Raw genomic sequence first — 22,962 nt, forward strand, 5'->3', positions numbered from 1 at the left:
TTTCTTGTATGTTACTCTTTCTTTGAGCAGCTGAGCACACAAAATCCTCTCTTCTTGAAAAGGACAAACAGGAAGGTGGATTGCTTGGCCAGAAAATCTTACAATAACAGAAAAATGTTGGTGTTTACTAAACTGAAACTGTTGACCCATTTCAAAACAGAAAATCCTTAGTAAGATTAGAAAAGAGGTTGTCTCTAATGCTTTGAACACTGAACTACCTCTGGATGACGTTTATGTCCTCTCCTAACAACTTTCTCAAGAGGTACTTGTACCATGGGGATTATAGGACAATAACTAGTCACTGATGTGCAGGACATGGAAAATAAGTTTAAAACCATTCAAAGAACACAATTCAATTACAAAAATTCCAAACAACTAGCCTCTCTGAAGGCAGGGAATCATGTTGGACATTTCCTTCAGTTGTTCCTTTTTGTTTGTCAGTACTTGATTAAACAAGACTGAGAACATACCATCTCTTCCTAGTTTCACAACACAACCCCAAACTCAACTTTTGCCCTTATAGTTCCCAGAGAGGCTAACATAGCAGGACTGTGGTACTACCCCGGGTGTTTTCACACCCTTCTGCTCTCCATTAGGAGCCCAATCTTCAGTGTCCACAGCCCACTTCTCCTGTGTACTCTAACACACATGCCTGAACTCCAGCACCTGCTTCTACACCCTCCTATTCCTTTCTCTGCCCATCCCTGTCAGGCACACCCTCCTCATCAACCTCTGCCCTGCAGCCTGAGAGGAAAGTGTAGGCTCTGGCTGGAGGCCATATACAGAATTTGAGCTGCTCAAGTAACTGACAGTGCTTGGTCTGGTGGACGACCTCATCCAGCCTGAATGCAGGCAATTATGGTCCAGCAGAAACCATCTACACGCAAGTGCTCTCCAGAGCTGTTGGGGGAGAGGTGCCATAGAGGTGGCTTCCCTTGTTGTCCAGCTCAGTATCTTGCAGGAGCCTGGCCACGGCAGCTGGTGTAAGCCCAGGGCTGGCAATCACCCCTGTCTGGCTAAGTGCTCTGGGAGGAGTTTCCCCAGGGCCCTGGAAAGCCCCGGCACATCTCACTTATGTACACACACACACACACACACACACACACGAGCATCTGCTGCTGTAGCCCATGTAACCACTGGAAAACCTGAGATCTTGCTGTGCTGCTAAGATGTGTGTAACTACTCAGAAGTCAAGTTAGCAGAATTCACGACTTTCACAAACATTAAGCAGGAATAGTTAGCTTTGCCAACCAGGCTCTTTCTCCATCAGATGATTTGTCAATCAGCTTAATGTCAAGACAATAAACATTGTTAGGCATGTTCAGAGTTGTTGGGTCATTAAGGTTTCTTTAATAGCTTATGGTTTTAAGCAGAGTCATCTTTAGATGGATGAACACCATGAAGCCTTTAAGGTTAAGCTTAGCATTGAGACATTTTAAGAACTTTATCTTTAGAAACACTCTCTGGGACACGTTTTAGCTTTGCTCTCTTTTGGAGTTGGTTTTGTGTTTTTTTTCCCTTCCCCAATTCTTCCTGCTTTTCTTTAAGAGACAGGAAATCCGAACGAAAAACTGAATGTAATGCTAAGTCAATGATGGCTGAGACATCAGGTTAGGAAAATCAAATATATCTGTGCAAGATTTCAAGCTTAGTTGTTCATGGTAGGCACCCAAAAGTAACTTGATTTTTTAATTATGCAACTGAGTTCAGAACTGCACTTAAAATACTGCAGCTAGATTGAATTCTGCTGTATTCTGTTATATCACACTGGTGTCTTCTTTGTTCAGTGTAAACCTTCAGCTAACATTAAATCAAATAGAAGTTTTTTAATATACTTGATCTACTGCCTTTACCAATACTGCACACTGTTCTTGCTCATCAGTAAATGAAACGGGAATTTAGTTCATTCATTCTAAGTCTTAAGGAAACTTAAATCTTCTGAAAATAACAAAGAGACCTTCAAAACTAAACCAGAAAGAATAGCTTGCATGTAATACTTGTTCTTAACTTTTCATTATTCCTGGTGAAGACAGAAAGTTTCTATGAGCAAACAGAACTTCTTCTTTCGGTTTTCCCTGCTATATATTTATCAAGGCCTGAAAATACCTTTGGAACTTTAGAAAAACATGCTAGTAGACACCAAAAGCAATCAGTAATATGAAGAGTTCACAAATCAGTAGGGACATTAGCAAACCAGTGAAACAGAAATGTACTTAAATGCTCATCTGTTTGAAGGAAGATACAACCTGGTGAGTAGGACTCTGACTTGTGAAATGGAAATATGGGCATAACTGTAAGCTTTTTGTGGTATCATAGAATCATAGAATAGTTAGGGTTGGAAAGGACCTTAAGATCATCTAGTTCCAACCCCCCTGCCATGGGCAGGGACACCTCACACTAAACCATCTCACCCAAGGCCTCATCCAACCTGGTCTTGAACACTGCCAGGGATGGAGCATCCACAACCTCCCTGGGCAACCCATTCCAGTGCCTCACCACCCTAACAGGAAAGAATTTCCTCCTTATATCCAATCTAAACTTCCCCTGTTTAAGTTTTAACCCGTTACCCCTTGTCCTGTCACTACAGTCCCTAATGAAGAGTCCCTCCCCAGCATGCCCTTGAACGCATCATCTGTTCCCCCTGCTCTGTAAACAGATCTATTAACAAGTCTCCTAAGCAAATGATTTCAAGAACAAGCCATGAATTATTGTTGCTAAAATTGCCAGTGTAAAACAGAAAAACATCCATACTTTCTCATCCACTTGGCACATTTATCTCAGATCCCTGAAGGGCTATTCTTAGAAAACATGGGAGAAAAGGAAGGTAAATATTCCTGACTTGTCATTAAACCTAAAGCTCCCAGAATTATCATCATCCATGGGAACATTTAATGTTTTTTACTTCACTCTTTCACTAAGCTACTTCTGGAGGGCTAACCCTGTCAAACAGCATGGAGAAGCATTACGTTACATCAAGATTTATGTGCGCAGCCAGAGCTGAACTGGATCCCTGGGAATGAAAAGCAAAGAGCTGTAAATGTCAGTATTGGAAACTAGGGCAAGATAGTGGCTGACTGGCAGTAACTAAGTATTTGGTTCTTCTTAACATTCTTGTATCATTAAGCTTCTTGTCATGAATTTCATAGCCTAATTGTACATGGCACAAACATTTTTTCCTAACTACTTCACATAAATTGCTTTGCAGTTATATCATGTCCTCTAATTCTTTTACTACACACGAGAATAAGAAACGGGCAATTATGCCTTCTCTGTACCATTTATTGTTGTACACCTTCCTCGTGCCCCCTTTCCTTTGTTCTGACAGGCAATACTGATTTTTTCAGCTTCACAGTGTGACACAATCCTTCACAGAGCATTGTTACAGCCTCAGTCACGATTTGTGTCTGTAACGTTCCTTTGAGATACAATATGCAGGGGTGAGAATAGCACTGCAGGTAAAAGCACACTATTTAAAATGATATTATAACAGTCTAACTATGATCCTCTGTCATGCTCTTCAGGCATGGCATCATTCCCCTATTTTCTCGACAATCCCACCCCAGTTAACTGACATTTTCATCATGTGCATTTCACCCATTTGCGATTTCTTTTCCCAGCATCATATTAAATAAAGAACAACACACTCCTTCAAGAGAAGCACACCATCTGGCCACACATTTGGAACTTTCAGCTGCTGAAGGGGCAGCTGAAACCTCCAGATCGGTTCAAGCCTCTAAGTTACAGCTCAGGTAGTGACAGCAACATGGCACCCAGCCTCTCTCCACCACCTCTGCAGGGAAACTTCTGTTCCCCCGCTGAGGAGTGCCTACTGGGCCCATCCCAGGCATTAGGGGCCTGGGTGGCACTGGCAGGCATGTCCTGGGGCTGGGAGAGGCAGGACGAAGGAGGCGGCCAGCTCAACACTAAGCTGCCCTCACCTCAGGGCTGCCACGGCGGGCCTTGCCTGGTCCCATGGCGCCATCTCAGCACCTAGGAGCCCTGCCTGCTCACCCGCCAGCACCAGCCAGCTCTTTGCTGTGCAGTTTGGAAAACACTCCCTTATATAATTATACAATATAAGTCCAAAGGTTATATATAAAGCGGTTAAGCGCCACGACAAACCTGCCCCCCAACACACGCGCAGGCTATAAGGGCACCACCGTCCCTTTAAGGGGCAGGACCCTCCTCTACCTCCCCTCGTCGCCTTCCCAAGGGACGCCCCGCTCCCGCCCCTTCACCGATGACATCATTGCTGCGTTCCGATTGGCTGCCGGCCCCTCGGTGCCCGCCCTCCCCCTGCCTCGGGCCCGTTAGCTTCCCCGGGTGCTCGCAGCCCATTGGCCAGCCTCTGTGGCGCTCACCCGCGCTCCTCCGCTCTGATTGGTGGAGGCCGGAGCGTGTCGCCGAAGCAGGGAGGCACGGGGAGGGCGCTTCCGCGGTTGTGAGGCGCCGGTCGGCGGTGGTGAGGCCGGGTGGCAGGCTCGGGGCTAAGCGCGGTCTCGGCGGGTGGCGGCTCCGCCAGCGACGGGCGGGGTCGGAGCGAGATGGAACCGTGACCAGGTGGGTACGGAGCTGCCGGGCGACCTCTGTCGCCACAGGGGCAAAGAAAGAGGGTGTGTGTGGGGGGTGGGCGCGGACCCGCCCCGCAGCCCGGACCTCTCCTCAGCGGCGGGGGCAGCGCGTGCCCCCTCATGCCGCCACACCCCACCTTCCCCTCGTTGTTCTCCCCGCACCGGCGGTCCCGGTGTGAGGCAGGTGGGTGCCCGGCGCGACTGGGCAGCTCAGTTCCTTGGAGCCCCGGCCTGCCCCGAGGGGCCTCCCCTCGCCGGGGCACTACCGCTTTCTCCAGCCGTGGGCCGGCTTCGGCCCCTCTGAAGCCCCCAGGCGTGTTTCTCCTCCGGCCCTGCCTCGGTTTTGCCCCTCCCACCCCCTCTCCCGTCGGCCTCTCCCCGCCTTCTTCACCTGAGAGGGGCTCGGCGCTCCCGGCTCCCCGCTCGTGTCCCGAGAGCCTCGCGTATGGCAGGCCGGCGGTGGGGTTTTGTTCAGGGCTCTCTTTCCGGTTTTACAGGCCTGGTAGTGGCGACAGTAGTTGACAAGGGTTTGTGTAGCAGCAGTATCCTGCCGTACCCACAGGTCCACGCACATCCAAGTGGTATTAAGCAGAGTTAATTTTTCCTACTGAAAAGATGCTTGCCCGTGCTATGGCTAGAGGAATATCTAAAGTAATGTCTGTGTGACCCAGGTGTCTGTGTAGTGAGGACTAGATGTCCCTTTCTGTGGCTGTAAAATCTTGTATTGGAGACGACTGTAATTTCACATAACCCCAGTCAAGGATGAAGACTGACTATTTGCCTTGTGTGCAAATGGAAATACCCTCCTGAGATCTTTATGGTGTGCATCAATGTACGCTTATTCTGCATCATGCAAACTTTATGTTAAAATGGTTCTGTGTGATTCTTAACTAGAGATCCTTGAGTGGGCTGAATAAGGGATTTCATGCTTGCTGCTGCTTATAGCACTTCCTTTCTTGTATTATTTTTGTCCAGACAATATCAGGGCCCCTGTCATGAAACTGCATCTTCGTCTATTGTCAATAGAAAATCCGTTTTGAAAACATTAAAAATGTATAGGCATTGAAAATGTTTTAAAATACTTCTGTTTGTCTGTAGCTTTGTTGCTGGATCATGCCTTTTATTTCTCAATAGGATTTCAAGACACAGCTCTCAATATTTGGAAAACAAAATGTAGCTATTCTGGGCTGAATGTGTCTATCCCAACATCACCAGCAAAGGCATTGAGAAAATTCGGAATGCAATTCTGTCTTTATTGTCAATTTTCGTTTGACATAGCAATGTTAGGGCTAGTTACCATGGTCAAATGGTAACATTTGACATGTTATCATGGCTCAGCTGACTTACTGAAGGTGTGCTCTCTAATTGAGTGTGGCTTTTACTTTCAAAGTATATCTTGCTGCTTGCACAACACCCATCAGTAGGCTTTTGTAAAGGCACCGTTAAAATCCATATGGTAGAACTGTTGGAAGTGTAATGCCTTTAGATCTTCAGAAGTATTTCCAAAAATACTTCAATCATTTCTGAATATGAAAAGAGAGGGACACCCATTTGTTCCCGTTTACTGCAGTGATTAAATGAGTGATCTAATAGTTGTGATTAAATAGAATCTAATAATAGATTTTAAAATAAGAGTATGATCTGGAGCTGACTGTGAACTCCTTTTCTGTTCTTTAGATTTGTGCTTTCTGCTGAAAGGAGAAAGAGGCTCAGGGCTGAAAGCAAATGCCATGAGCTTTTCACAAGGAGGTGAATTTGCCCTTAATTACCAGATACTAACTCAGTGAACCCTTTTCAGTTCTCCCCCGCTTATAATTTAGATACCAAATGTGATTTCACAGAAAAAAGTGAAGAGAGTAAAATATTGCTAATTATAGCTTCTTGAGCATCATATTGTTCTGTACAAAATGTAAATGGTGCTGTGTTTGCTGATTCCAACAACTGTAGAAGCAGCTTTAATTTCTATTTAATTAAGGCAATCCCCTCTAACATCATAGGGGAGAAGATACCCTTCTCCTCCCCCAGTCTTCAGGCAACAAGCAGATCATGAAATAAAATGCAAAGAGAGAGGTTACAGAGATATTTTGCCATAGGACTGAGAGAATATGGATTTTTTCTAAAACCAGTCTTTATATTTTCCTCCTCATGAATGTGAAATAATAAGAAATGCTTGGGTTTGGGAAGGAGTGCTTGCCTGTGACTTTTTTATAACTGGCTTCTGCTGGCATAGTAAAGCAGCAGCATTTTTCACAGACCCTTTCATCCTTGGATCTCCAGGTGAAATACACATTCAGGCAATCAAAATAGTTCTTAATAATAATAATAGAAAGCCCTACTAGATTTCCTTCACTATCGAGCCATGATTACATTATTGTGTGGTATTTGGTGGGGGAAAGGGAGCTGTACTAGATGTAGAGAGGTGGATCAGAGGAAAAAGGGTTTGGATGTTAGAGCAGAAAGCATATAAATTCTTAGAATGTGTTAAAACATTATCACGGGATTAGTTGCTACACTCATTTGGAATGTATGAGATGTCTCCATATATGATTTTTACTTCAAGAACACAATTGATAGCAATTTCAAGTGTCTTCTGTCTTTACACTCTATTCTTCCTGTGTTGTAGATGATACAATTGGGCTGTCTCAATGCCTGTTTACTTACTGATAACTCAGTATTATGATTAAGATCCCTTTTGAAGAGTACAGTTGATTTCCTCTGTGTGAAAAGAGGTAACAAATAGAAAATCTCATTTTAGTTATACAGTGCTCTTCCTTTATTTTTTTTTCTTTTTTTTTTCAAATCAACTGTGTCATGAGGGTCAGTGTCTTTTTCTGAGAAGCTGTTGAAGAGGAAGCAGAAAAAACACAACTGTTCAGTGGTCTGAAACCGTCAAACACCTACTCTGGGAAAGCCGAATCTAATTATTTCCTGCTGTATACATTGCTGAACTGAGGCTGAAAACAGAGGATGTGGTTACACAGACATTTCTTTTAGTGGTAGCCCTGTCTTAAGCAGCTCATATTCCCATCTGCCTTTTTTTTTTTTTTCCCCCTCCACACCACGTGCTGTCACTTCAGTAGCAATGGTGTATCCGTGGGGCTGCATGCTGAGCCAGGTTAAGAGACCTGGTTTTTGATTTGTACATGTTCTGTTCCTCTCCCCCTCAGCCCCCAAAATAAAAGATGGGGGAGGGCCAAAGGAATGCATAGCTGGAGTGGAGGGACTGCAGAAGCGGATTACTCAGAGCTACAGCTAAAAGACAGTTTTGGAACCATGGTTTAAAACTGTTTCTATGATTCTTCTTTTATGTGTGTGTGTCAGATGAAATGGATGTGTTGGTGTGATTTCAGAAACTGGTTCCTTTGTCAAATGCTCTGTTCAGTCCTTCAGGGACATAATGTGTGTGGTTAATGTGTATGTTTTACCTTCCCTTCTTTGAGTGCTTTATGTAGTGCAAACACTGTTAAGTGGCTTCTTCAAGGGAAATGAATGGCATTGGGGTGAAGACAGTTTACATTACCAGGCTTAGGTATGCCACAGTGGTCAGCCAATGCTGTGAGATTTTTTTAAATGCAGGTTGTCCTTGTGGAGGGCATATGGTGCATGTAGCTCATACAGGAATCTGTCATCCGTCTGATACAATGTTTTGAGACATTAAGAATCAATGCTAGTAATAGTATCTCACTTTTCTTTGATTCTTTTCTATTTCTGGTATGAGACACTTTTCACACAGATGAAGTTTTAGAGTTTGCTACTGAGCAAGGTACTATAATTGTTTAATTTAGTTTGGTTTATATTCCAGAAATTGAAGTCATGAATTTAGGTTGTGCAGCATTCCTTTCCCCTTCCCTCCCCCATTTTCTTGTGTGTGTGAAGCATCATTTTTCTTGTGTGAAGAAATATTTTGGATTGAGGCACACAGCCGTATTGATAACATCTCTGTAAGAAGGTGAAATTTAACACACAGTCACAAGTCTTCTTAAATCTTGTAAGCTAAAGGCTGAGCTTTTAATTGGGGATTTTCTTTTGCACCTTAACCTCATGCCATCCATCTACTTTTGCTCTCCTACCACAAACTAGCATGTTGACTACTTCTACTTATCCTTCTTAATTAACTTGTGCTCCCTATTTCAGCTTGGTTTGGCCCTGCTGATCCAGAAAAGCAGGGTTTTTGTACAGTACAGCAGAAGGAGCATGCTAACTGCTGCTGCATGTGCCAGCATGTTATTTGTTAACAGCTGGGCATTGGTGGCTGCCCCTGTGGCACTGAAATAAAAATTCTCCCCTGGACATGGTCAGGAGCGGCTGCTGCTGAAGTCTCTGCTTGCCGTGGGTGCATATTGAAGTGCTTGTGTACCACAGTGCAGGAGCCTCTGGCAGAAAGCAGTGGAGAAAATTCCTATTTTGCCACCTTCTGGTGGGGCAAATAAATGCGCTGGCTACACATCATCTTCAGAGTACTTTCACATTAGGGGAGCAGGAGACTGAAATGATACGTCTAGTTTTGTAAAGCTAATTTTGTTTTGGGATAGGAGTTGACATCACAGATTGTTTCAACCTCAAATTAATACTTCATGTAATACATGGCAATTATGACTAGTTCTAGCCACACTAGGGAAGGTGTGTGTATATACTGTGGTTCCTTGAGTTCTACCCTTTCTGTGGTTTGGCAGAGACACTGAGGATACTTCTTTACTGCACAATTGATCCATACGGTTGACACCCTATTTAGGCTTACTCTGATGAGATCATCCTTTACACGCAGCCATACCCATGTTATGATGAACTCATTCTTTCTGCAACTGTTTAGATGTGTGGAGGTACAGTTTTGAGCAAAGGTGAGACAGGATTCGCTTTGTCAGTTACAGGGAAACTTTTCCTCTTTCAGGAAGAAACTTTTGGAAAAGCATTGAAAGACTCTATTTGAATGATTATTTTAAAAAATATAATTTTTATGGCAATACAAGAAGCTTCCCAACAGAATGTGATTACAGTCTGCATTGTAACTTAATTTCTGTTTCACTGTGTAAGGTGGACCCAAACCTGCGTGCGTGGTTTCTGTGAGTGATTGGTAGGGCCAAGTTAGTGTTAGACCTAATATCATGTCTCTGAATTTGCTCTCATAGGTCCTGTTAGGCATGCTTTACAGGAACTTGGAGTCTGAACCTTTGTCAAGCCTACATCTCGGAGGTAGTATGGCTGTTAGAAAGATGGGATGTGAATTCTTCACTGTGTGTTCAGATCGGACTTGTGAATCATGAGTTTCTGTGTTGTTCAGACATGCTAAAACTCCAAGTCACCAGTGAAGGCTATAAGCCATTGTAATCACTGGAATAGCAGCCATTTGGCTTGAACATGTAAACAATGACATATAAACATTTCCATTGGATGGAGAAGTTTATCAGCAAGATGAGACTTCTGCATTTCTTAGAGATGACGCTATTTTTTTCTTCAGAAAATCTAGGACAGTAGAGTTTTGCCTGCATTGACTATATAGTGAGAGAAAAAAGGAGTGTTGGAGGAATGTTTTGATCGTGCTGTAAGCAAAGAATAACAAAAGTGTTTAACTGTGGAATTTTTCCAGAAAATGTTTCAGTTATGTGATTAATCTTTGCTCACTCGCTGCAATATAGAAGGAGGAGTAAAGAGCTTGTCTTTCATTATAGCTGTAAGGCTAAATCTTTGTAAAGTCTGACTTGTTTTGAAGGTGGGGTGTGTCTGTGTTTTCTGTTGTTCCGTCTTCAAGCTGGATTGAAATTCCATGGAGTGACTGAATAAAGATAATGTTAGAAATACATTTGCAGCATCTCTTGGCTTAATGGCATTTACATTAGGAAAAAAAGTCAATGACTGTCCATGCCCATTGCAGACTAGTTTATCTCCTACTCGGGGTTCAGATGACTAAGCAGTAAATTGCAGGATGTGAGACTTTAACTGCCTGAGATTGAACAGAAACTTCCTTGGCAAATAGGACCAAAAGTTTCAAAGTTTCCCTTTTATTGTCCATAGTATATCAAATAAAACTTCAGTTCTTAGTAGAGGCAGATAAATACATGCAGTCTTAGAGGACAAGTTATGCATGGGAGAACAAGGATGTCTGGACACCTGAGAAGGTAAATGGAAGTGCTGGAAACTCGGGGGAGGTAAATAAACCAAGACAAGGAAGTTAGTGAAATAGTTTGTGCTGTTTTCTGAATGTGTGTTTGCATGTATACATACACACACACACACGCTCTTTTCTGAAGGATAATGGTAAGTTTTTGAAAGATGTCAAAAATCACTGAGTGTCTGCGTGTATCTATATAGATATTTTTAATCTTCATGCGTGCCTTAAAAGGTAAGACTTCAAGGTCCTCTTTATTGTGCCAGGTGAGATGTCTGTCCAGCCTGGTGTGCAGGTAATGAGTGCCTTGGAAGGAATGTAGAACTGAGGTGTACAGAGAGGTTCTTCCCCTTTCTGCTTCGACCTGTCAGCTGATTAGGGATAGCTTGGTATATTCTTCAGATTGAAATACTGAATTCTTGGTTAACTGCTTCCTATCTTTGTGGGAGACTTTCCTTGACTTCTTAAGTTCTTCCTTCTTCTGGGATTTGCAAAGTACGTTGTAAGTATGTACTTGGTGTTGTAGCCTTGCATTATTATAATGTTTTAATTACAGATTATCAGCTTGGCTACTTCGTTAAAGAAAAAATAATTACTTGTTATGGATTCTCATGTGAAATTAAGTGGCTGTAAGTAATTCCAAATATTGACCTGATGACAAATAGTGCAAAAAGGTGGCAATATGACTTCTTGATTCTGTGATAGAGCCTGGAATAATGTGTGCTGACCCATTTTATTCAAAGAAAAATTGAAACATTCTCTGAAAGAGGTCATAAGGGAAGCTTCTAAAGTAGTAGCGTCATAGAATTATAGAATCACAGACTGGCTTTTGTTGGAAAGGACCTTAAGATCATCTAGTTTCAAACCCCTGCCATGGGCAGGGACACCTTCCACTAGACCATGTCACCCAAGGCTCTGTCCGACCTGGCCTTGAACACTGCCAGGGATGGAGCATTTACCACTTAATTCAGCAACCTCTTCCAGTGCCTCACCACCCTCACAGTAAAGAACTTCTTCCTTATATCTAACCTGAACTTCCCCTCTTTAAACCCATTACTCCTTGTCCTATCACTACCGTCCCTGATAAAGAGTCCCTGTCCGTCATCCTTGTAGGCCCCCTTCAGATACTGGAAGGCTGCTGTGAGGTCTCCATGCAGCTTCTCTTCTGCAGGCTGAACAGCCCCAGCTTTCTCAGCCTGTCTTTGTGACCTTTACTTTTTAAAATTTGTGTCAGTATGGTAAATACCTTCTCCTGCAAGTTGTTAAGTGTAGGAGAGTTGACCAAGTAGGTATGCAGTTCATTACCTGTAGCTGCTTTGAAACAGCTTCCTTCTCTTATTTGTTTGGGATCAGGGACCTCTTTCAAATTTTGCAATGCCCCGATTATCCAAGTGTCTAACTGTGGTCTTTCTTTCTTCAGAAGAGACTAATCAGTCTAATTGGTCTTATTCCTTCTGATGCTAAAGTATTAGCTCATTCTATTTTTTTTCCACTCCAGCTATGTTAATGCTTGTGTCCTGAGTCCATCCGTCTGAAGCTTGTATTTCGGGAGGTGCCTGGGTTCTTTTATTGACAAAATACCATAGCATCTCAGCTGCAGTTCTGTGCTTCTGGTGTCTAGGAAACCCTAAAGTCTGAAAATCTTAGAGGAGGAAATAGGATGGAAACACTGTGTTTAAAACCTTCATATGATGATTTGTATTTTTTTTTTAAAGTGGCTAAGGAAGTAGGTGTGAAAGTATGGCAACTACAAATCAGCTTCTCATTGTTTTTATTGCTATTTGCAATAATAGTCTTCTAAAGTCTCCAAAGTAATTATTTTCTAATCAAGTTCTGCTGTGCATGCCTGTTAAAACTGTATTGCCAGAGAAAAGTGGTGTGTTAATTCAGTATGTTTGTGAGTTTGTCTTAAGGTGCTCAAGATGTCCCCCCTTCCATTGCTTTAAAGTGGGATTTCCATTGCAGTCCTGACAAGTGATTTCAGTACAAGGACAGGAAGACTACGTATGTAATTTTGTGGGTATTCTGGCTTAGTAAATCTCAAACAATGCATTCTTCAGAACTGACAAAACAGCAGTCCTAAACTAAAAAGTTCTGCTCTGCAAGTAGCACAGGTATGCGCATACAAGTGTGGCAGCCTTTTCAGTTCAAATTCTGTTGTGTGTGCCAAATGAATGAGATTTGTACGAAAAAAGAATCCTGGATAAAGGACTTTGCTCCTTACTCTTAAAGGAGAAAATAGGTGTGGTGGTTGTTTTATCTTATTTACTTACTTTTTTATTTTAAGATCTCAGTATTTATCCCCTGTTTTCCCTTTCAGTGACTGAGGAGAGAGCTGCTGGCATGGAATTGAGCTGGGTTTGCCCGTGGGAACTGTGAGTAAGGTGTGTATTGTGTTCTCTTTGCTGTCTTTAGTCTGGACCTTTTCTTATGTGCTGAATTGAAAATTGCTTGTGGTCATTAAACATGAGGGGTAGTAGTGTGTTAGAGGTGAAATATTTTGAATTTGTACTAGCATGAGATGTGACAGCTGTCCAGCAAAGACTTTATGGTGTAAGAGTATAAATTACATGCTTGTCCACTTTTCACTGCTGCCTAGCAATGTCAGGCTCGTCACAAGTTAGCTGGTGGTTCTGTGTTACAAACTTTATTCAGTGTTACTGATCCTTGGCTCACTAGACTGATTTATTTAAGTATATAAAGGCAGGCAATTATATCTATACAGTAAAATAATAATGTCTGCAAAACTGTTACTGGGCTTACCATGATATGGCAGCACTCAGAGGATGATACATTCAGATGTTATCTGTGGTCCCAGGCTGAATCTTATAGTAAAGAATAGAAAATGTTTTAATCTATTCTAGCAGCAGAACAAAAGTCTTGGTTTAGATGTCCTTCATGTGCTGCCTTCTAGTACTGTTGCTTTAAAATAAAAAGTATTGAAGGTTGAATTTAGTATCCTTTGAATTGGCAAAGAACAGCACTGTCAATTCTCCCACTCCTTCGCCATGTTCTTTGCCCACATTCATTAGATTTAAATGTTAGGGAGCACTTCTTGAGTACTTAATACTTCTTTTCAATAAACTGGTTAGACAAGACAGTAATATTGATATATACTTCTCCCTGAATCACTGAAAAAAAAAAAAATCTTACCTGTTCTTCAATAGTGTGGATATCCAAGGATGGAAAGTCAGCTCTTGTAGGGGAAAAAGGGAATAGAAGATGTAGTGACTCAGCCTCGGTTGCTGGACTTTCCACTTAAATGAATGTCATGCTTGGTAGCTGCATTAGGAGATGACAATAAATTCAGAGAAATTTGGATTCCATGTCCAGTGTCCATTGATGGGAAGGGTAGGCAAAATCAATTCAAATTAGTTTAATTTATTGTAGACAGATTCTGACCGTTGTGACTGAAGAATGTGACTGGGGTCAGAAAACTTGTTTAATTTTGTTTAAGACTTTTTTTTCACACTGTGCCTAGCATAACTGAAAGCCGTCACTTTTCAGTGGGCCTTGTTCCTCTAGTTTTTGTTTTTGTTTTGTCATGGTTAGGTTTTGTTTTTTTTTTCTGGGGGGGGAGTGGAGGATGAGATCTAATAAACCTGTGGTTGCAGGGTTCAGATTGCTAGCACAGTGGGAAAGGAAGTATGTTTCAAGGTGTAGCATTCCATCAGAACATCAAGCTGAATTGACTTGCTCTGTGGCTGCAGAGCCACTAGATATGAAGAAGTGAAAATTTCAAACTGAGGTGAAGTGATACAATATGGTTATATACTCTCAGTCACAGCCGGTGATCAGACTGAATCATATAAAATGTAAAACTATTTCCTCACACACACAACAGTAAGTTGCAAAAAAAACTTGCTGTAAACTCCTGTAAGATTCTTCAGATCTCCTGTTTTGCCTGCTGCTTTGTGCTGACATGAATGCTTGTGCTGGGAACTGAACTGACTGAAATATGACTACTTTACCTTTGTCTTATTTTTTAATTTTCAAAATTTATTTTCTTTTATTTTAGCCTACATTGGTTCTCTGAGCTATGTTTCCTTGCCCAAGTCACCACTTTGTTATGCCCTAGTAAATCCAGTTCTTGTCCCCAAAGTTCTGCAAAGTTCTGCATTTGGAAGCGTGTTGTTTCTTGTGAGGTCTTATTTCCATTCTCCTCTTGTCCAGTGACTTTCTCGTCCCAATCTGCTCTAAATTTACTTTCAGTATGAGTTCCTTCATACTTTCTCAGCCCCATAGTTTTCCTGACAAGAATTTCCAAGTCAAAGCTCACATCTGGCTGCAGTTCGTCAGTATTCCCTTTTCTAGTTTGCTGCAGCCTCTCTGCTTCCACTGGTTGTTGGCATCCGTTGCCACATGCCTTTGCTGCTGGCTGAATCCATTGCTTCATCTGCTTGCTCCTTTGGGGTGGAGAGGAATGCTTTGCCTCTGACTAGAAGGGAACTTAAAAAAATTCATCGGACAGCAGTTGCAAGGAAGTCAGTCAGAAGTCAGTGTTCTAAACAGTCTGTAGTTCATAATGTGGTTCTTTGGCACCAGTGTGGGCTTAAACAGCTTGTTCCCTTTCACGGCTCCCTGTTTTGCTGGCATAGCTGTTTTGTGGCCATGGTGAGCCACTCTGGGGAACAGATCCTCCTGGAAAGAAGTGGCTTTTTTCTAGATTATTTTTCATCTGTCCAGTACATGTTGTTTCCATAACATTTATGCTAATTTCACAGTGAGGAAGGTATGAGAGTGGGAATGTGTAGCGGACTGCTGAAACTGGCACCACGGCTGGATGTTTAAGTGTGCTCTTTGGCACACTTAAGTCGATTTTGCTTTTAGTGAGCTGCTGTTATAAAGGCTGGTCAAACCTCTACATAGCTGTACACTCCTGCTTCTTCCTTTGCATCAGAGCTAGTGATTGTGCAGGCATAGGGCACAACCAGCTAGCTGACTGATCCAGTAGAAAATAGTTTCTGATCTTTTGCAGAGTTAATCATCTGCTGGTTCAGCTGACCTGAGTCAGACCTTGGGTGCACACTCATTAGATCAGACAAAAGGGAAGCAGCAGGAACGAATAGCTTGGTAGCAGAAGGCTGCATTCCTCTTTTAGTTATGATGTTGAGCTATATCATGACTAAGAACTAAAATATACCAGCATGCCCATTGACACATGAGACCTAGACATCACATCTTTTTTTCTGCTCTCTTTTGTTACTTGAACTTCAGCAGAAATTGTTTTTTAAGGCTCAACATCATCTTAGAAGGACGTTTTCCTCATTTGTGCTTTGAGTTTAAGTAAGAACTTCAGAAACGGGGAGAGTTCATTCTTTTTGAGCAAGGATTGTTTATTATAAATATCATTGTGATTCTTAAAACTATTTTTGGTATTATCAGAGTTCCTTGAGCTTGAAAGACACAAAGTTCCTCCAAATGCATATTGAATCATGAAAAGCATTTCGTAACATCTGGAATGCTAAACTACATTTCTTAGCCTGCTATTTGTGGTTTTAAGAAATTGATGTTTAATGGTGATTTTTCAAGATCTCTTAAAGACTTTCTATCACTGCTGGACTGAGTGAAACAAATGCCAGTGTCTGATGAAGGAAATGCTTAGGGCTTGAGAAATACAGTTCTTGATGCGTGGTTGTTAAAATCATGTCTACAGCTGAAATTATGCAGTGAATTGCCTTGCACTAGGTGTGTTCTTTGAATCTTTTACCTTCTAGTCCTAGCATCTCTCTACAGCTATTCATGCCTTTTGCCTGATAACATTTCTTGCCATTTTCTTGTTGACCTGAGCATGTTTTTTTGACTCTTGTACTGATAGATTTGCTGGAGGTGGTAGAGGAGAGATTTCTGGTGATGATTCAAAGATGTCCTCTTTTACTGTAATGTTACTTGCACATTATACTTTCAGATTCATATCCTTTTGCTCATATAGAAAGTTGTACTTATCCATGTTTTACCAGCATCTTTGTTCATGTGTTGCAATCTTTGCATGTTTTGGCTTTGTAGGGCAGTGGCTTGTGGTCAGGGTAAGTTGGACAGTTTACACCTTCAAATTACTGTTCTGTTTCTAATCCAGAATTAATTTAGTAGCTATTTGACTGCTTTTGCCTTCCCCTCCCTTACTGTGAAAGTGAAGGAAGTTGATGACTGGTTGATTTTGCAGAAAACAATTGCAAGTGGAATTCATGTATTAAAATAAAATTCCCTAACCGAAGACAGTCTCTTTTTAGTGGTCTGCATAGTTTGCTTTCTGAACTTTAAGTGGTTCCTCAAGAACAAGCTATTACACTCGCAGGGTGATGCTTGCCTTGTTGCTTAGTGTATTGTATATACGTTATGGACAGTGTCATCAGTTTAACTCTCAATTAACTGGAGAAGTAATTATAACAACAGCTGTGTGCCTGTGTTAAGCTAACTGACAGGAAACTGAAGTTGTTCAGGTTTTGTTTTTTAATGACATGACCTTGAAGGTGTTCCTGTTGGTGACATTTCTTTTAATACCTAAAGATAAGAGGACTGTCTCTCACTCTAATTGATATAACTTCTCAAGCTAATAAGATGCTTCGGTTGCTAACTTCACTTCTTTTGGGTTATTCTTTTGATTCATGATGACCTGGGGGTTATTGTTGCCTTTGGGCGTGGCATGACATCCTCTTCCTCTCTTCTCACTCATTTCAAAGATTCATCCACTTAAAGCCGTTTTGCCCACAATTGCCTCTTCTCTTGGCTGGATGGTCTCAGCTGGCATGATCATCTAGCAGAAGGCTGCTCTTAAGTTTAAAATAAAAACCTTCTGTCTTCTCAAAATAGCCCAGATGTACACACATGCACTTGCTCTTAGGTGCTGGAGGTTGCTTAGCAATTCTTATATTGGTAGGAAATTGCTATTACCCTGGTAACACAGCCCCAAAATGCAAACAAGGGAAAGCTGTTTATAGAGATGTCCTTGCTTCATTTGGGAATTGTGCTCTTTATTTTTTTTTCTTTCATGTGCCTCTCTGATCTTTACTTACTACTTCTGAATTTCTTTTTTTTTTTTTTTTCTTCCATGTGTTTCACTCTGGTTATTGAGGTTTCATGTTAGGGAAGGTGGTTCCTTGGTTCATTTGGTTCTTTGGTTCATTTAAATACTGACTGTCAAGATTTTGATGAAGCCACAAGCGTGTAAATATTGCCAAAATTGAGAGAAGTCTAATGCATGAAGACTTAGTGCATGTGTTCAAGTCCAACGTGAATGTTTGATTGAACTGTATAACAACACCATGAGGTGACACTGCTACCAAAAGTAGCTATCCTGATTTCTTATTTTATTACCTTGTCTCTCATTTTTCCTTATGCTAGCCCAAGTTTTTTGGGTTGGTGGGCAGCAAGCCAGATCTGAAAGTGACTAATGCAGCTTAAAACTAGTAGTCTGTGTGTGTGGCCAGGTCAGATTTAATACAGATCAGTTTCTTGATCTGGTTCAGCCTTTGTTGGCCCACAGGAGCTGAGGAATGAGAGGCTGGGCTGTTCCTTTTGTTGGCAATGCCAGTTCAGTGTCTAACCAGAGGATGTGGTCTTATGATAAAGCCAAGTTGATCTAAACTTGCTCTTGGCAAGGGGGAGGGCTGGGATGCCTCTGTTGCTTCCTTGTGCCAATGTTGGTGCTTGTCTAGCCTTATGATGGGATGATTAGTTTCCTGCCATTTCACCTTCATTAATCTTAATCCCTTCTCCCCCTCCCAGGTTTCTTTTTACTTTCTTTTTGCTTCTTTTGCTGAGCTAGTTTACTGTGGGTCAGACAGGTTTCAGCACTGCTGTGTCTATTTTGTTTCCCTTTCAACTCTCAGGATTTGAGCTGTCCTTCAGTGATTCTGGATGAGCAGCTTTATAAGCAGTTTCTATAAGTAATTTTGTCATATAGTAAGTGCAAACTAGAATACTTTTTTCAGCAAGGTGTAATGTAATCTGGTTTACTGTTGTATGATGTTGCTATGGCAGGAGGATAAACCTAAAAAGCTACCATGTAGAAGCTGTGGAGTAATTTAACCTTTGTAATGTGCAGGTTTGATAAAGATAATCTTTTTCCAAAAATTCTCATTGGCTGTGGTTCTCAGTCTTCTACCTTGTCCAAAATTGACTCTGCCTTGTTTGTGTATCTGAAATTGAAATCTCTTAAATGCTTCCAGAAATCAGAAAGGGATAATTTATATATTTGAGTTGTCTAATGTCTCTTTTGAGCAGTTCCATCTTCTCCCTAGTGCTGTGGTCCATGCTCGTGTTGTTGTGGCAGTGTTTTAGTGCTTTGTAGCAACATAATTTGGACGCTGAGAGCTCACCGTTGCCTCTACGTTTGGTGGCACAGCTGTATGTGTAGATAGGGCCTAGGACTGGGGAACTGATTTTGCTGAATACCCAGGAAAGATGACTGTCTTCAGCTAAATTGATTCCCCAGTGAAAGATGGGGCAGTGTAGTGATAGAACTGAGTGGCTGGACAGTGGAGGACTTGAGGATTGCTTAAGCTGATGTTGCTGCTGTAGAACATCTGTGGGATCACAGCCACTCTTGTCCTGGAAGCAGCTGGGCCAAAAGTAGAAAAATGCCGTGATAGAAAGCTGCTGTCTGGTTAGGCAACAAACAAATTTTATTACAAATCCTGAGGGCACTCACCCTGAAGCCCTTATTGAGGTTAAGGAATACTTGTTCTTAATACTGTACATTAGCTTTTGGATGAGTCACTTGAAGACTGTGTGGCACGTTTCTTTATGGGAAAATTTCTAGTCTGTTCAGAAATGGCAGGAAAACAAACGTATTAAAATTTTAATTGGGTTCTAAATATTAATGCCTGTAGCTAACTGATTGATCATTCTACAATGACAGTTATAGAGTGGTGTAACTGTCTGGGAAGTCTAAAAACAGCCTTACTGTTGGTTGCGGGAAAGGATTCCCTGGCTTTCGCAGGACTTCTATATAATGTAGCATGGATGATTACAAATCCTCAAAGCATCTTATAAATCCTTCTATGTCTTCATCAGACTTTTAATTGAAAACAAAAATCAAACTCACCCAATTGTAGCTTTTATTGTAGTCCTGTGCACTGGATGCCTGTTTTTTAAAGTGGGGATATGTTGCATGCTGAGATTTGGCATTGCTCTGAAAAAAGTTCTCTTTCCCTTAGGCAGAGCTTAGATGTTTGAATGTACTCATGGTGGAAGTCAGTTCTTTCCTCTGTGCTGTGCTGGCACAAGCACTGTTAGTGTGTAGCTGCATGGCAAACTGTAACAGGGTCCTGGTATACCTGTAGTGTGAACCAGAAAACTGACTTTTACACTTGGATCATTTTTATCCTGTGTCACTGCAGATTCTTGTGCTGGCCTGAAATGGGAGGGGATGTGGAGGAAGGAGAAGACAAAGTGGTGTGCATGCACTGATTTCTTGCTCTGTTTTATGCTGTAGCTTGCTACTGTACTTTTACAGAAAGGGTGTAGTTTCAGTGGCCTGGCTAATGTGAATATAGCTAAATTAGGGAAATAGATTCTGTTTTACAACATGGGTGTTAAAATGGTGTTTGAAATGTCATTTTCCTAGTTTATACAGATTACAAATTCCTGTTTAAAAGAAAATCCAGTATGTTAGAAGTTCCTAAGTACATTTGCTGTTTACCTTGTTGAAGCAGATCTTACATAGTTGAGACATGTCAAGCTTTTTCCTCCCCCTCTTGAAAGGGGAAGGAACTCTTTCTTTCCTTGGGTAGACTGAGAAAAGTAGGTTGAGTCTCCTGCCATACCAAATCCCTGCAGGGTCTGTCACTTCTGGATTTGGGCCTGGCTGCGCTTGTCCTCCTGCATGAGCTAACCGAACCATCATGTGGTACTAGGCAAAGTGTAATAATATCTGCAGTACATCTCTTCTGATAAAGTAGATAGAGGCTTTGGCTCCTCTAAGATGGTGACAGCCAGCCTCCTAACTGAGCAATTACTCTTCCTTTCAGCCCCTTTCCACAGGTCTCCCATCCTACAGGGCAGGGCCTGAGGTCAATTCTATTGGTTATCATTTAACTCCTTCCAGCCTTTGCAAAGATTATGACCGTTTACCACACTCTGTTATTCTAAGTCTGTGATTTAAAGGTGTGTATTTCCAGACATTCTGTATCCATTATAAAGAGAAGGGCAGAATCACAATTTCTTTCTCTTTGCAGATTACCATTAAAATTTGCTCTCAAATGGATATGACTGGTGTTTGCTTTGGACAGGGAATATGTCAAGGAAGGGGTAGGCGCTTTCTAGCCAAATTGTAGCAAATACTTCATATGACAGTAAGGTTTGGCTCTGTCTCATTTGTTTTTTTGTAACAAGCACCAGCTTCAGTTGGTGGTTTTTGTTGTTTTCTTTTGTTCCATCCACTCTTCTTTTCCTTGCTTCTCTTCAGATCATGACATAAGGTCCTGGGAATGAATGTATGACAACATGGATGAAATAGTGCATATTCATTACCAGTAAATACTTACTGTTGCTTGAATATACACTGAACAAATTTTTGAACAAATGTATTACCACTTACAACTTTGTTCTGAGTATCACAGAGCAAACATGAGTAATCAGCAGAAGTATGAAACTGAAATGGAAGTGGAGAAGCTGACTATTAGAGCTACTTTATCAGCTATTAATGTGTCAATATTGTCACACTCAAGTTAATAATGAGTGTTAAATGGTGAATACTTAATAAACAACTATTTTCAAAACTTCCTTTGGGTTTATGCCTTCTAATTGATTTCTGAAGGATTATCCTGATGGTTTTTACTTTGCTTCTCTGCAGTTTGCTTTGCTTGCATCTTTTTGAAGCTGAAAGCTAGCCTCTGGAAATACCTTCTGCTTGGCAAATTACCACAGTGCAGCAGTTATGTAGTGGTAGTCTTCTGAGTTTTAAGTGGTTGAAACAGCAGCATATTAAGAAGCAGGAGACTTCCATCTTCATTAATCAAACCCAAGTATGATTTGTCCTTGGTATAATGTCTGTTACTGTTTAAATGTTGACACAAAAACCATTTCACCAAACTTCCAGCTGGTTTGTTTCTGTTTAAGTTACTGAAGGGAAAGGACTTTTAATTTTAACATAGTTGTGGCTTTTAAATACTTATTTTAAGAATTATGGAAATATGAAACATTTAAAAATTGTGTATTTCAGTAAGACCTTTTATATAGTGCAGATTTTGGTTACTGTAGCTGAGGTTTTAAACAGGAAAGCTTTTCTTGTTTATGTGAGAATTTTTCTTGCATTCATTTTCACTAATAGTGAATGGAGAAAATAGACCAAGATAATGATTTTTTTTTCTTTTTTTTTTTAATTCAGTGCAATTAATTTTACTTGGAAATCCTCATTTGTTGTACTCAGCTGTCCTTCCAGGTTTATTATGAAGGATTACTTTATCTGACTGGATTTCATATTGATGGTTGTCCTGTTAAAACACTACTGTTGGTATAAAAAGACAGTAATCAAGAGTTCAGCAAGGTTCTAGATAGGCTGACTTCACTGGAACAACTTAATCTCTGTCTTCTCATGACTGGGTTCCTCAAGTACAAAAAGTTGAGAATGTTCTCCTACTTATCTGTAGTTTCATCAGCAGTTTCTGTGGTGATGCTGTTGGAGGTTTATGCTGACTTTATCAAGTTTCAGTCAGTAGTTGGCTTTGAATTGATGATGATAACACAAATGCTCTGCTAAAGAACATGTCTCTCCAGAATACGGAGATGCCATCATGAACTGGACATATGGGTTAAGACTGACGTGAGATTTATTGTTTGGTTTTTATCTGGTTTGTCTCTCAGGTTGCCATCACGAAAGCCAAAGTGGATTTCTCCGGTGTGGTGTGCCTGCCCCCTTCCGTCATTGCTGGAAATGGGCTGGACGGAGGAGGGGCTGGCGAAAATGATGATGAGCCGGTGCTGGTGTCGCTTTCGGCGGCCCCCAGCCCTCAGAGCGAAGCTGTTGCCAATGAGCTGCAGGAGCTCTCCTTGCAGCCCGAGCTGACCCTCAGCCTCCATCATGGCCGAAACCCCAACCTCCCTCCACTCAGTGAAAGGAAGAATGGTAAGTGGTACAGTGCACTCATGTCTCATGAAGCATATCCTCACCAAGAAAGTACTGTGTTGTCATTGTATGTGGTCTCATGACAGGCCTGTTTCTTGTTGCTTCTTGCAATGTTCTATTTGCATGAAGAGCTGCATGATCATCCAGAGTTGACAAAAATGATTTACATTGTTCAATGGGAAAGACTGATGTTACAGGCTGTGGAAGTTCCAGAGAGCTAC

The 22,962-nt window shown here is 41.5% G+C and overlaps 1 long non-coding RNA gene across 1 annotated transcript; it reads left to right on the forward strand.

Moving 5' to 3' along the window:
- The first annotated feature begins 4,344 nt into the window (after positions 1-4,344).
- LOC133267979 (uncharacterized) lies at positions 4,345-22,617 on the forward strand. The gene is made up of 3 exons (XR_009742929.1): positions 4,345-4,560; positions 12,995-13,058; positions 22,480-22,617. It is a non-coding gene; the product is annotated as an uncharacterized LOC133267979 (long non-coding RNA).
- Positions 22,618-22,962: the final 345 nt, after the last annotated feature.

This window comes from Pezoporus flaviventris, unplaced genomic scaffold (genome assembly GCF_033815535.1).
Source record: "Pezoporus flaviventris isolate CSIRO_AGI_PZ_B2104156 unplaced genomic scaffold, CSIRO_AGI_Pfla_v1 ptg000011l, whole genome shotgun sequence".
Classification (NCBI taxonomy): Eukaryota; Metazoa; Chordata; class Aves; order Psittaciformes; family Psittacidae; genus Pezoporus; species Pezoporus flaviventris.